This window comes from Suricata suricatta, chromosome 5 (assembly GCF_006229205.1).
Source record: "Suricata suricatta isolate VVHF042 chromosome 5, meerkat_22Aug2017_6uvM2_HiC, whole genome shotgun sequence".
In the NCBI taxonomy this organism is placed as follows: Eukaryota; Metazoa; Chordata; class Mammalia; order Carnivora; family Herpestidae; genus Suricata; species Suricata suricatta.
In genome coordinates this window covers 92,980,689-92,986,688 of record NC_043704.1, presented here as the reverse complement: position 1 = coordinate 92,986,688, position 6,000 = coordinate 92,980,689, and the positions used below count along the sequence as shown (strand labels likewise).

The following is a 6,000-nucleotide window of genomic DNA, read 5'->3' as shown; positions in this document are numbered from 1 at the left end:
GCGCAGGGGGGACGAAGAAAGGAAAGGAAACCAAGGTATTGACAGAAAACCCAGCTTCTACTTTCCCAAATGTCTTAGATGTCACTATGAAGCAACCGCGAGGCTTCCTCTGGTGTCTGATGTTGACTCATTCTTCCCCGGGGCCAAGGCCATTTATTTAATGTCTAGTGTTGTTAAAGTTGATGAGAATTTGTTTCAGAATCCGGGGCAGTGCGAATGCAAATGCTTGTTTGTCCAGGTCGTGCAGAATGAAGGAAGTTCATGCTCTGCACAAGGAAAGCAATGTGTCATGTCATATTGCCAAAAAGTTGCATCATTTCTAAACTTTCCGGAAGACTGGAGGGATGAGAGGTCATCTGTGTTTATTTTGTGAAGTTTGGCCTACCAGGAAATGTGTGGGTACAAGAGGTATTTTAGGCCCATGAGACTCTCACTTTAGAAGCTGAACCCAGCAGCATGTGCTATAAGCTTCAGTCTCTAACTAAATCTTTGAAAAGAGTGGCAAGTTGTGAAGTATGCAAGGTTTTTTGGCGGCACTAACAGAGCCACGTATAAAACACTGTTGCCAAACAGAGACTAGAACCAGATGACAAAGACTGAAAACACACACCACGTATTGACTTTCTCTGTAAAGCACTCATTACAACTTAATCCAGTAATATTCTAGAATTGCATACTCACTTACCAATCCATATTAATTAAATCTGTAAATTGACCTTGAAAGAAGACTTTTAAGCAGAATTCTTCATGTTGAGTTTTTTATAAGAATGTAATGGAATTACTTCAACAAGGAAGGAAAGATGTTTTAAGGAAGTGATTTGTAGCATATAGTTTAAAAGACGTGATCACTAATGGACCACCAACAACTCTATTCAAGCCTGCTCATGGACATTTTATTTGTGGTCTTCATGATCTCTGTAATCCATAAGATAACCATATGCCTTCCCTAAGAGAAACTGCTTTTTCTCTACTTTTTTTTCATGTGGTCTGGGGTGGAGGCTGCCAAAGAAAATATCACTCATACACATCCCCAACATATCCCCTGCCCCAACAATGCACACCCTTCCTGCCCTTCTCACACACAAAGCATAGGGAAACTCAGAAAGAGGAGATAATGATACTAATGCAGAGAGGAAGGCAATGCCAAGAGACGGAACCAGGGACCAGCTCTATCCCTACAATGCACAGGAGTGAGCCAATATATCATCTCTAATGCTAAAGCTGTTTGGGGTGAGTTTCTGTGACTTGCAACCAAAAGAATCCTAACACCAGAACTCAAGGTGTTCATCTTCCTATAGACAGTACTGCTCATCGCGCTATTCCGGAAGGGAGGGGTACGATGAGGAATACCAGCCAGGTGACAGAGTAGTGTGTACGGGATTGCCACCACCAGGAGCATAACCCCATTTACATCAGCGACGTGTGAGTGCCCCCCTCTTTGGGATTGTGCAATGTGAGAATGGAAGGGATCATAGACTCTCCCTACTACACCCATCAGCGCCATCGATTTCTCCACATACGCACTGCTGCGTGGGCTTGGGGAGGCTGCTGCTTCTCGAGCTTCCTTCCTGACGCTGCTATTTGCACCCAATTCCTGGCTCCATGATCGTTGGCCCTAGGAACCTCTGTACCCCCCATTTTCCTAGAGACTATAAATTCCCTTCTCAAAAATCATCCACAAGTCACATGCCCTTCAATCTTTCCCAGTTCTGTGATGGTTTCTTCCTTGACCTGCCCTCTCCTTCCTTATCAGATTTGAAAATCCATCTTTCCTCTCTGCTTTTAATATAATAGCAACTTCCAAAATGTGCTACCTTGTTTTAAAAAAATGTAAGTCTTAGAAGTGGTATTTATCAAAACTAGAAAGTTTTTATTTACATACAGGGACTTGTACACAGCCAAGCCCTAGACTCTTTTCTTATTGATTGCAGATAAATCTTTCCAATTCGCTGTACTCACCTCCGAGGGTCCTAATAATTTATCAATAAAATATTGAGACCTTCTTTCTTGAAGAGGGAAGAAACTCCCTCTCTTGAAAACACTCTTGATAAAAAATACAAGACAAACTTCCTGTTGAATCTCTGACTAAAAAGTATCCAATAAAACTGGGGGGGAAATTAGAAGGGAAATGAACGATTAGGTATTAAAGAAAGAAGCAGCAAATGGACAATGATGACAACAACAACAACAGTGACAACAAAGAGAGTCACTGTGAAGAAAGAATTGTCTCTTAAAGATACACAGCAGAAGTGCAGAAGGAAGTAAGTTGATATGTGGGAAACCAGTCCAGCCATGTGCTCTGCGTTCTTCCAGGGACCAAGCTGGAAATTCTCCTCACAACGTCTCACTGCTTCTGCCTCCCACCTGTCCTGCATCGGTCATTTGTCAAGTCTCATCGGTTCTATTTCCACACGAGTCATGCGGTCATTCAGCACATGTTTTTTGAATCACTGCTGCGGCTCAGGAACTATCGGAGTCACCAGGAAACAGCAAACAAGAAGAGAGACAAAGTCCCTGCTCCTGTGGGGTTTATAATCGGGGCAGAGGGGGGGGACCATAGCCACATGGATGTTTGAGGAAAGTAATTTCAAATTGTGACATGCGCCACAAACACAGCAAAACGGGATCATCAGGTTTCCTGATCCAACCTCCTGTATATTTCCCCAGCCACTGCCCTCCTGTAATCTTTTTTTCTTAGTTGGCCAATTATGGGCACTTCCGACCCGGTCTTCCCATTCCCTGCCTGCTGTCTGATGCATGGCCGGTCATGTGATTTCACATCTCTAAAGTCTCAATATGCACCAGAGTGGTGGCCACGTGAAATACCAATCCTTACCCTGCCATCGAAGACACTCATGTTGTGGTCCCCCCGAGCCCTCCCAGACTCATCTCCCAACATGCCCCTGGCACATTCTGTGTTTCGAGCAAACTGGGCAACTCAGGGGGCCTACGCACTCCAGGGGCTTTCCTGGCATTCTTCCCTCCCCTGCAAACCCGCAAACTTCTGTTTGGCTGATCTCAGAGGTCATCTACCTGTTGACGCCCCTCCTGATGCTCTTCCCTTCTACCCCGAGGTAAAGAGTAACCTTTCCTTTTTTGGGCCCCCGAGGGAACTTATTTGTATTTGTCTCTTGGGCTTTATCTTACACTGTCTTATTCTAGAGTGTCTGCTGCCCTGTCTGATCACTCCTGAGAGCAAGGATGGTGGCTTCATAAATTCTGGATTCCTGTTGCTGACCACTGTGCTTGACAAATGGTAACTTCTTGATTATTTTTAATATGAAAGTGATTAAAAACAAAGTAACTAACTTTTGAAAACATTTTGTTTTTTTGTTGTTTTTTTTTTGAGAGAGAGAATGAGCAGGGAAGGGACAGAGAGAAAGGGAGACACAGAATCTGAAGCAGGCTCCAGGCTCTGAGCTGTCACCACAGTCTGACACGGGGCTTGAACCCACAAACCTCAAGATCATGACCTGAGCCAAAGTCAGACACTTAACCGACTGAGCCACCCAGGCACCCCACTAACAGTAACTTTTGATGATATGAATAATATTCCATTACAGCTATACCTAAAGTCCCTCCAGATTGAAGTTAAGTGGCCCATTTTGCTAAAAGTGAGTCTCACAGCACGTATTCTTGGTGTGGAGAATCACCTTCATGGATGAGTAGCTCAGGCTAGGAAGAGTGAGGAAAATTATATTATTGAGTACCTACTGTGTGTCAGATATTATGTTAGACACTTCACATATATTATCTCCCATTGAAGCAAAGAGACAACCTGACAATCCTGCAAAAAGCAGGATTCTCGGTGTATAATTTGATCTTGCAGCGTTCAGAACAATTTTATCTAACTATACACTTGTAGATCTATTATTTTTCTATATTGTCCATCTCCCTCTACCTTGTTCCCCAACTAGAATAGATTTGTCTCTTGCGTTCTTCTTCTCCATTTTTTTTCTTGCCACTGCAGGATTCCCGGCACCTAGAGCAGTCCTGCTGAGCCAGACGAGACTCTCGAAATGTATTTATTGAGGAGATGATTTTACCTTAATGTTTTCCTTTAAAATCCTTGCTAACTCTACCCTCGCATGTCTTGCAGTTGATTCCCTAGAACTACAAAATGACCATTATGAACATTTGCATGTGAAGATCACATTCTTCTCCACTGTAAATAAAATTCAAACATTTCTCCCAAGGGACCCGACTTCACAGGTGCACATCCTGAGAACCAGAAACATCTGGGTGGTGGGGGAGGGGAGAACCTGCAATGTTCTAACCCCACAAAATGCTTTTTCAAAGGCAAAATGAGAGAAAGCTTTAGGAACAGCCAAAGCCTCTTGCAAAAAAGAACTCCCTTGTGGAACGAGGGAAAAATCCGGAACAGAGGTTTCGCTGGGGCTGGAAGTGTTCCTGGCCCCAAGAGTCATCTGAACCAGCAGCACTGCTGGAGCCAGTGTGAGTTCCAAGCTCAGCACCTGCCAAGTCCAGGGTCCCTGCTCCCCAGTTCTGAAGACACACCAGATAGAAATGAAATCTTTTGGAGATCTGAGGTGCAAGGGAAAGTCCATGTGGCTACAAGGGAAGGAGTCATTTCTATTGATTTTTCAATGCCAGGTTGCTTTTAGTTGGCGTTCCCTGGATTCTTGCATAATCGTGTTTCATTTACTTATGTGTGGGTGTTACTAGCAACTGTACACTCTTCTTTTCAATAAATAAGACAGGTAGGACCTTGCCATTGGAAAATATATTGATTTGCCTTTGTTGTCTTTTTTCTTAACTTGCAGGATAAAGTAATACGCTTGTTCGTTTCAAGATGTCTATTTAAATATCATTAGCAATTCTAAACAGTAAATATTTCTTAAATTTCATCCTGGGAATCTGCTGTATTTTTTTAGGATTTTTTCCTCCTCTTCCACTTGAGTCTGTACTTCTTTTCCACCTGAATTGGGAAAAGAAAACCAGAAAAGAACTATTCTCCCATCCCAGCCCATCCTTTGTTTTTAATATCATCTTTCAAATGGCAACCCCAAGGTCAGCAGTGGCTTCTCTAAGTGGCATGTGTTTTTCCCTTATCAAAGAAGATAAAGGGTTAAGATAGGGGAGCATCTGGCTCTCTGACCTTGACATGAGATGCAAGGAGGAAAGTCTCTTTAGTCCTTTATCCCCTTTAAATCCATCTCTTATCGCCCTAATATTTCCCTCACCTGAAGTTCAAATTCAACTAATTTTTATAAGTGTTCTTTTGCCATTCATGTGATACACATTCAAAGGGTCATTTATTCCCTATAGCTATTGAACTCCTAATATGCACCAGGCACTGTCTAGACTCTACAGTTAAAACTACAAAGAAGGAAAGGTCTCTTCCCTAAAATCTACGAGTAGATGGACAATTAAAACAAGATCAGTACTATGATGGAGGCAAATGCATGATAGAAGGTGGGAGGAACATCTAACGGTTATGAGGAGGCCATAGAAGGCATCATGGAAACAGTGATGAATAGGAGATAACCTGCCAAGAGGGAAAGAACAGGAAAAAAACACATGCAAAAGTCCAGAGGAACACACAGCAAACAACCCAATTGAACTACAAATAGTTCAGTGTAGTTGAAGGATAAGTTGGGGGGAGGGGGGCAGCGGTATGACACCGTGTGGGAGAGAACAGACCATGAAAAAGCTTTATATCCTGTGGACAAGAGGAAGTCAGTGAAGAATTTTAAGTAGGAGTGAGGGAAGGGACATGATTAAAGATTCAGAAAGATCACTAGGGTGGAAAATGTGGTCTCATGGAAGGCAAGGAAAGAGAGTCCTCCAAAAGAGAAGGGAGTGGTGGACTGTGTCAAATGTTCAGAGGTCAGGTCAGATAAGAAATGAGCACTGTTCATGAGACTTAGTGATGGGGAAAGAGTTTATGACCTGGGTGAGAACAGTTTCTGAGGAGAGGTGTGGGCACCAACAGATTGCAGTCAATTGAGAGGAAAGGGAGGTGAGGAAATTGCAGAA

At 43.1% G+C, this 6,000-nt stretch overlaps 1 long non-coding RNA gene across 3 annotated transcripts in view; it reads left to right on the top strand.

Annotated features, from left to right (window-relative positions):
- LOC115292023 overlaps positions 1–6,000 on the top strand; it is a 35,499-nt gene that overhangs the window by 4,435 nt on the left and 25,064 nt on the right. For 2 of the 3 annotated variants that reach the window (XR_003908762.1, XR_003908761.1), the window contains exon 2: positions 3,163–3,256. This is a non-coding gene — a long non-coding RNA (uncharacterized LOC115292023). Of the gene's footprint in view, positions 1–2,313; positions 3,257–6,000 lie in introns of all 3 variants that reach the window. The other variant, XR_003908763.1, reaches the window with a different exon arrangement.